Raw genomic sequence first — 9,544 nt, 5'->3', positions numbered from 1 at the left:
TGCGAAGAGAAAACTCCCTGGAAAAGACCCTGATGCTAGGAAAGATTGAAGGCAAAAGGAGAAGGGGACGGCAGAGGATGAGATGGCTAGATAGCATCACCGATGCAATGAATATGGACTTGAGCACACTCCAGGAGAGAGTGGAGGACAGGAAGGCCTGGCGTGCTATGGTCCATGGGGTCAGGAAGAGTCGGACACGACTGAACGGCTGAAGAACAACAACAAGAAGTTTGGGCTCACAAAGTTGTATCAAGGAAACAGCTCTTTGTATGAGTGTAAGCAGTTACTGTGGCTAGAAATGGGAACCCACACCTTGCTCTGCACAGCTGTCCCCAGGATAAGCCACCAAGGGTGTAGGTTAGAGCATCTTCCTATGTATCAAATGGTCCCCTAGTACTGGAGTGACTCCGCCCACCCAGACTTATCATTGGACCTCTTCACCAGGAAGGCCTATAAAGGCCTCCTGTCCTGTTCAAGCTGGGACTTTGCCTGGGCAATGGTGAGAGTCTTCTCTTGGGTTGTTCTCTGCTTCTTGGCTCCTAGGCATTGGTTGCCTACAAGCTCAGTTCTAACATCAACTTAGTGGAAGTATCAGAAGCAAAAGTCTGCTGCATTTTGCTTTTCTCCTCTAGTAATATCACTTCCTGCCACAGCTACCATGCATACAGGACCATGCATGAAGTGGCCATTTTCAATCATTTCTAGTAAAATGGAAAGATATTCTGTGCTGTTCAAAAGCCTTGCTGCGGCTGTTTTTTGACAGTGTTATTAAAAATGTCTCCTTTGCATATGTACTTGCATGGATGTGAGGAAGAACACACCTGGGGGGGGAATCAACTTGGGCATGGTCAGCAAATGTGTGAATCCACCTAAAATGTCTCTAAATGTCTAGGCTGAGAGCCAAAACAGACATTACTTTAAATCAGTATGAAGGAGATATGTCTTTTTTTCTTTCATTTTTACTATAGAGTAGGCACAGGGGGCCTGACCTGGATCATAACCCTAGCATGGTGGGTAGAGGGCTTTTAAGATCTGGATTGCCTACTTTAGAGTAAACATGGAGGTGGAAAAAAGATGTAGCTGCTGGATATTGTTTTAAAGTAACAGCTATTCAGTTGTTTAAGGCCAAAACAGACATTGGGGGTCAGCAATTCCGAATTCTACTTGTGTACGTTATGAAGGAGCACAATCCAGCTGTATGGTGTTGGGTTTGGACCTTGGTCCAAGTCCTTACAAGGCCAGGGACTCAGTGGGCAGGTTGTGTCTCTTCTCCCTCCAAGTACCATATTGCTATCCTTCCATTTCCACCATCTTCACCAGAGTTTATTTTTATTTTGTCAATTGAGTACAGGTCACTTAGAGATCAGACTATATGTGTTGCTCCTCTGTGTGAATGTTCCATTTTAATAGAAAATAAAGCAGACATCTGTTTTAACAACAGAGCAACCAGCAGGAGTTTGCTATACCTGACTGCTTTTTTTATACACCTTAGGTATCAAAATACCTTGAAGTAACAACAGCCAACCAAGACACATTGCCACTATTTTAAGGGTAAGGCTGTAATCCTAAACATAATTACTAGTTATCTGCCAGTCCCATTGAATTATGTGAATTAAGATGTTTAGGGTCAGGCTGTACACCAGCTTCATGAAGGTACCACAAATATACTGGAGAATTCATGGAACGTATTTTATATTATCTTTGTGTGATGAACAAAAGCTAAATAGAACACAGAAAGGCAGAATACTTCTCTGTTAAATATGTTCTTCAAATTTTGAGGTTTTTGTACTGTCACTCATAGTTTTCTCTGTTAAGGATTAACTATTGCCTTTCCGGATTTTAGTGCATAGACCATAATATTAAACTGAACTGAATTACACATTGGGTTGGGTCAGACTTAGTCATACGTAGCATAGGCCCAGTGAAATCAATGGGACTTAAGTTAGTCATAACTAACAAGTCCCATTGATTTATTTTCTTGATTTACGCCCTTATCTGGACAGAGATAGCTTAGCTACAGTTATCCATGCTCTGATAACTTCTTGTCTGGATTACTGCAATGCATTATATGTTGGGCTGCCTTTGAAAACGGTCTGGAAACTTCAGCTGGTCCAAAATAGGGCAGCAAGATTGTTAACAGGGACTGGCCTGCAAGCTCATATTACGCCAGTACTTTTTCAGCTGCACTGGCTACCAGTCCATTTCCAGGCCTGATTCAAAGTGCTGGTATTAACATTTAAAGCACTTAACAGCTTGAGGCCAGGTTACCTGAAGGATTGCCTCCTCCCATATGTGCCTGCCCAGACCCTAAGATCATCATCAGTGGTCTTTCTCCATGAACCCCTGCCAAAGGAAGTGAGGCGGGTGGCTACTAGGAGGACGGCCTTTTCTGCTGTGGCACCCCGGCTCTGGAATGAACTCCCTAGTGAGGTTCGCCTGGCACCTACATTGTATTCCTTCTGGCGCCAGGTGAAGACCTTTTTATTTTCCCAGGCATTTTAGCATTTTAGCTTTCTAGACTTTTAAGTTTGCTGTTTTAAATCTGAATTTAAAATTCCTGCACTGCTGCTAGGTTTTATTGTGGTCGTATTGTCATATTGTGGTGTTAATGTTCTATATATTTTAAATTGTTTTATTGTGTGCCGTTTGGTTTTAATTTTTGTGAACTGCCCAGAGAGCTTCGGCTATTGGGCAGTATAGAAAATAAATAAATAAATAAATAAATTTAAAATATTTCTTGGCCACCTTTCAGGGCAAAAGCCCTCCCAAGGCAGCTTATAGCAAATTTCTAAGTATTACTAAGTCTGGATACAATCCAATGTAAAACCTTTCTAGACATTTTTCACCTATCATTCACGGATTGGTTTTCATAAAATTCTCTATTTTTTATCTTTATTTATTTATTTGAATTGTAGCCCACTCTTTAGCAAGTTCCTAGGGTGGCCATAAGCTGTTTATTGTGTGACTAGCTCATGCAAAAGAGCTCATACAGTTAAAATATCCAAACACTGAATTCACTGTAAAACAAGTAACGTAGCAGTAATAACAGCAGTAGCAAATCCTCCAGGTGCCTATTCCATGGGAGGTTTGGAAAATAGCAACAAAAGGGCCTTCTCGGGGGCGGCTCCCCAGTTGCAGAATGATCTCCCCAATGAGGCGTGCCTGGTGCCAACGTTGTTATCTTTTTAGCACCAAGTCAAGACTTTTCTCTTTTCCCAGGCATTTGGCAGCATGTGACGAGTTTTAATTGAACCAGGATTTGTTTTATGATTTGGCTGATTGCTCAAAGTTGTTTTTAGATATATGTTGCGTTTGTGTATACTGTCTGTTTGTGTGTTTCTTATATTTTTTAAATTTTGCATATTGTATTTGTAGCATTATCTTACTCCTAAAATAAGGAAGGATGAACACTTGTGGAGGGCCCTGGGGAGTGAATTCCAGCACCATTACAGAAAAAGAAATTATGATAGTAGGCAATCCGGCACTGTTCTGATCCAATAGAGCTTTGATAACAGGGAGGTTCAGGGAGGCTGTCAAATTCTGAAGAAAAGCCAACAGTTTTAACACTCTGTAAAATGATACCTAAGTTCCTGGCTCTAGCTACGCAGAAACATCCTCAGAGACTTGGGTCAAGTGTGTTCTGTGATCTAGAAATGTTGTACACAGATGGTGAGGTCATGGCATTGTGCCACGACAAGGCATCACAGCCATCGTGGGCATCACAATTAATGGTTTTTCTAATCGCATAACACCCCACAAATACACTGTGCCACAGAGAACCTGTCAATGGTATTAATCTAGGAAATAATTAGCCCCTGCAAAGTCCTTCCATGCCATTTTCGCAGATGGCCAAGGGAAGACAGTCAGCTAAAATCATGCTGGTTCAGCACCCAGGAAAATGTCAAATAGTTATGCTTTGTGCTGTCCTGTGCAAGATAGGTAATGTGAAGCTTTAAATGTGCTGTATGGCTCTTGGGCAACAAAATCCCTTATTACCTTGTTTTTGCTTTTCATATCAGTTTTATATCAGATTGTGCTTTTTTGTATCCACACAATGCAATTTTAGGGAATGTATTCTACTAGGCTGTGAGGTTCCAATGTGCTGGAATGTTTTCACATTAAGAACATAAGAGCCATGCTGGATCAGACCAAGGGTCCATCTAGCCCAGCATTCTGTTCACAGTGGCCAACCAGCTGCCTGTGGGAAACCCACAAGAAGGACATGAGTCCATAGCACTCTCCCGCTCATGTTCCTCAGCAACAGGTATTCAGAGACATACTGGGCTGATTCAGACTATCAAGCAGCCCACCATGGCTTATTTAATGGCACAGGATAGCAGCCATATTGAATATTCAGTCTGCGACTGCAGCTTGTCATGACGTCCAAACCTGGCAAGAGTGGGTTGCTGGAGCAGTTAACAAGCCAGCCAGAACCCACAGGCTGTTTTACGGTTGTGGGTGGTTTGATAACCATGCCAACAACCCATTCTCACCGGATTTGGACATCATGACAAGCCACGGTCAGAGCTTGAATATTCAAAAGTCACCCAGCACATACTGCAACCCACTAGAAATGAGCCATGGTGAGCTGTGGCTGTGGTGACCATGGCAACTGGGTCACTGCCTCCAGTACTGGAGGTAGCATGAAGCCATTATGACTAGCAGCCATTGATAGGCTTAGCCTCCATGAGTGTCTAATACCTTTTTAAAGCCATCCACGTTGGTGGCTATCACTACATTCTGTGGTAGCAAATTTCATCGTTTACCTATGTGCCATGTGAAGAAGGACTTCCTTTTATCTGTCCTGAATCTCCCACCAATCAGCTTCATGGGATGACCCTGAGTTCTAGTATTATGAGAGAGGGAGAAAAGTGTCTCCCTTTCAATGTTCTCCACACCATGCATAATTTTGTACACCTCTATCATCTCTCCCCTCCCTCGCTGTTCTATAACTTTTGAAGAAACAGGCAACATTTTTAGATCAGAAGGGGGCATCTTTGAAGCTGAAATGACCATGTTCTTTTGCTCCTTGCCCCTGGCACACTACCCTGGGAGAAGGTGCCATTTTTTTAAATTCTATCCATGAAGCAAATGTGGTTTGTACAGAAACAATGGAAACTCTCTTCCATGCCCATCATTCTTCCCCTCATTCCCCCATGATCTTACACCCATGTCTTCTTACATGATGTATGCAAGTGTAAGTAACAAAGCAAAAGTCAAAGAAAAACACAGCCCAGCATATAACATTTGTCCTGGCTCATCATCCTGTAAAACGCAGAGCAGGGAATTCTGAAATATTAGCACATCTATGTGGTAAATTCACCAGGGAGTCACCTTCTGTTGGTGGGAGAGGAGCAGAATGGTAAACAGCACTATTTGAGGCTCAAGCTGTGACATACTTTCTATTTCCAACCCACACTCCTCCTGCAAACATTATATCTGGCCTATAATTCAGCATTACAGGTTTCAACTAGGTGGACATTATTTCAGATTTAACACGGCCCAGTTATTACTATTACTTCCTTGCAGTTATTTTAGAATTCTACCAGGCAAAGAGGGTTATAATTGTAATGAAGCGTGCATGTTTCCTTCTGCCACAGAGAATGAGCCATGACAAAGCTGCACAGCCTTCTTCAACCTGGTGCCCTCCAGATATAACAGACTACAACCCCCTCGCCTCCCCCACCTCACATCTCCAGACAGCATGGGCCTTCAAACTGGCTCGGGAAGAGAGGAGTTATTGTTTATTTTACAATGTAATATTTAAAATACTTCCAGCTTGTCTTTTAGGGCAGAAGACCTTCTACAGTGGCTTCCAAGAATAAAGTCCCATATAATAAAAACCAGTATAATAATAAAACGGCAAAAATTCATATAAACAAGAAAGACCAGCCTGGACAATACTAAAAACCTACAATGAAATTGCAGCTACAAACCGTAACAGTCCAGTAAAACATAATTCAGGGGAAGGCCAGAGTAAACAAATAAGTCTTCAGGGCCTTCCTAAAAGCCTGCAATGATAGGGCCTGACAGACACCTGATGGCAACCCATTTAAGAGGAGTGGGGCCACTGTAGGAAAGGCCCTCCCTCGTGTGTTTCCTCACCTAAGTGCCCTCAATGGTGGGAAGCAAGAAGGGCCTCTCTTGCTGATCTTAGAGTGAGTTGTACTCAAACACCTCTGGAGCACACCAGGTTGGGAAAGGTTGCTACAGCAGAATGACTAAATGCAAACCCTGCAGATAGAATCCAAACACCTTTAGGGAGCTTATTATCTTCCCCTTTTTAAAAAAAATCCCCACTGTTAGGCACAATAGAGGGATTACTATATTGGTCAAGATATATCATGCTCACCTTTGGATCAGGCTTATGTCTAAATGGGTGGGGGAGAAAGTCACAGGCCTCTTTTAAATGTGCATAGATTTTTGTGAACCAATCAGTCTAAATTTGTAAACCTGCCACTCATCACACCTAATTTGGGAGAGTGATGGTGTGTGGGGGGGGGGAGGGGGGAGGACACACCACATTCAGCCAGTATGTTTCATACACCACATATCCGAGCTAGTTTTCTGGGTATGTTATTAAAATTAGTCCATTAGGCTTCTACACTCAGAATGGCCCCATGAGAATTAATGGGTTATGGCTGACAGCCAGGGGCTGTCTCCTGCTAATTTGCTTTCTCAAGCTGAAGCATAAAGAATTTTACAGTGTGATCCTATCCACATCTACTCAGAAGTAAGCCCCATAGTGTTCAATGGAGCTTACTCCCAGAGACGTGTAGCTAGGTTCGCAGCCTTAAACATTACACCTGTGATCCTAAGCATGCTTGTGTGGAAGAGTCCCAAGCAAATCAGCATGGAAAGTTGCCCCTGTCCAGAGGCTATACCTACCTGCCAATTCAGGCAGCCAACGGTGTCAACTCTTCCAGCACCAATCCCCTGCCTGGGGATGGGAAGACGAGGCTGGATGCCATGCCTGCTGCCCCGATCAACGCTAACAACACCCAACCGTCTTGACTGAGGTTGTGCTCATCTATAGGGATGTATGGATTTTGTAAAATCCGTTCCATCTGTGTTTCACGGATTGTCAGGTGCCTTTCATTCTGCTGTCCACTCATTGGCAGAATCAGATTTTTTCCCCAAATTTGCACAAATTTGAATTTGCAAAAATGCACAAATCCCCCACAATGTGCAAATCCCCCCCAAATGCACATTTTCATGCTTTAGCCTATAGGGGAAATGTGCATTTTCAGCCAGTTTTTTTATTTTTATTTTACATATTTTCTATGACTAAATTGGTGTAACATTCTAGAAAAAAAAATTAAAAAACTGGTCTACAAGTCTGCAGAATCCATGAAACTTGGGGAAAGTTGATCCGCTGCAGAATCCACAGGTCAGATTCATAGAAATCCAAACTCCTTTGATTCGGTTGCAGATTTCTCCAACATCCCTACTCATGTTTAAAATGCTATTATGGGAATAATGCACGCTATTGTAGAAGTTGGCTGCAGCCCGGACCCATATGCCTAGCATTGCTTTTGCTCACCTGATTGCCAGTCCGGTAAAGATTGCCAGCGTGGAAGCCTGCTTGTGTTCACATTGCTCTAGCTCAGGGCTGTACGAGGTGTGGCCCTGGGGCCAGGTGAGTCCCCCAGCCTCTCCCTGTGCAACCCCCAAAGCTGCCAGGACCCCACCCACTTTCCTCCTTAGCCCAGCTGATTAACTGGACGCTGGGGGTGGGTGGGGGAAAATGCTATTCCCTGGTTCCTGAGATTGTTGTTTTCCTGCTCCTAGTTGTGGCATGGAAACCACTATCTTGGTGGTGATCACTGAGAAATGAGAGAGGCTTTCACCTCCCCAGCCCCTCCCCAGTGATCCCCAGATCTTGCCGGGTAGGGAGGGGAAGGTTGAACCTCCCCTGCCTGCACACTGAGAAATGTGTGTGGGATGGGGGGAGGAAATGTGTACATGTGTGTGGCCTCTGACACGGGATGTAGGCCTTGGGGCTGAAAAGGCTGTGCACCCTTGTTCTAGCTGGATTAGAGAGATCATATTTAGGATCAGGATGTAAGAAATATAAAAACCTATATAAAATAGGATCAATGGCACAACACCTTTTTTGAGCACATCACTCTTTTTTCTTATTTGGTTTTTGCCTGATATATTTTCAGATTTTTGCTTTCAATCAAGGAAAAGTTAAAAAAAACCTCTCACATTTGACCCATGAAGCAAAAAAAAGTTAACGCAAGGGCTTGTTTTAGGATGAATAAGCAATCACCACTGCTTCGTGAATCCTGCACAATCATAGATTCTGGTTTGGGGCTTAGTATTTGGCATTCTGAAATTCTAAGCTTTTAAATAAGTCAAATCAATATTGCTTATTTCTAGCTACCATGGTTACTGAGATAAGTACATTCCCCTTCTGATTTCATAAGCAGTACCCCCCTTCAAATTTCACAGACTAGGTAGTCCTATTAGCCATAATGAGCTAGCTTCAGCTGAGTTCAGCAAAGGACTTATACACTTGCTTTAGCCCATCCCAAAACATAATGCATAGTTACTGTCACACCACTCAAGTCACGATCTGCCAACTCTGTAGCGGTGAGGTCAATATGCATGGTGAAGCAACCACAGTCATTAAACTCAGCACATCTTTGTTCAATCTTACAATACCAATTGAGCTGGGCAAATCAACCCTTGGAAGTAGACGTAGGGTGCAATCCTATGGGGAACTCAGAGGCGACCGTCTATCCAATCCAGGGCAGGAGAAGCACGGAGGGAATCGTCTCTCCAGTCCCTGCATTCACGGCTAGACAGCCAATTTCGGCTGTCTAGCCGCAGGAAGTCGGAGCAGGGGTGGCGGGGGCCAGACAACTCATAGGATGTGTCGTACCGGCATTTCCGCCCTCCCTGCCTCGCCCCCTGGAATGCCCCTTTTACGCTGCTCCGCACTGCTCATATGAGAGCAGAGCACAGGACCATTCTGCGCTGCCTACAAGGCAACGCGGGAGGAGGGGAAGGTCAATTCCTGGAAACCAATGTATCCTATGGCCATCTAGCTGCTGACTAGCAGCCATAGGATTGCTCCCTCCATGACATTATTTGGGCATGATCCAGAAAAGGTTAAGCACTTGTAAAACTCATTGGGTTGGATCCAGATCCAGATCCAGATCCAGGCGCATGCAACTGGGCTGGCAGAAGTGGACTTGCCCACCCCCTCCTACCCAAGACAGTCCATTCAGACCCCTGAAAATACTATAGAGATAGTCAGGGGATCCTGTTGAATGGGGTGAGCTGTGATGCGGGAAAGAAGGGGGCATCCCCCAAAATTGAGCAGAGGCACCTTCTGTGAGTGGAGCCCTTCTGTCCATGCAAGGCAAATCATAGATCCAAACCACTGAATTCAACGTTTTAAGTCCTATAGATTTCTATGGGCAGGTCAATCACTTTCTGAACTCCTCTGTTGAAATTAATATGCTTTACTTTGGCTGAATTGTGTCTTGCGCAAGTGTTATTTAATTTGCACAATGTATCCTGATTGCAAAAT

Source organism: Heloderma suspectum, chromosome 3 (assembly GCF_057233095.1).
Source record: "Heloderma suspectum isolate Gila_16-S chromosome 3, 16-S_ref, whole genome shotgun sequence".
NCBI lineage: Eukaryota > Metazoa > Chordata > Lepidosauria > Squamata > Helodermatidae > Heloderma > Heloderma suspectum.
Note: the sequence above shows the minus strand (reverse complement) of the source record.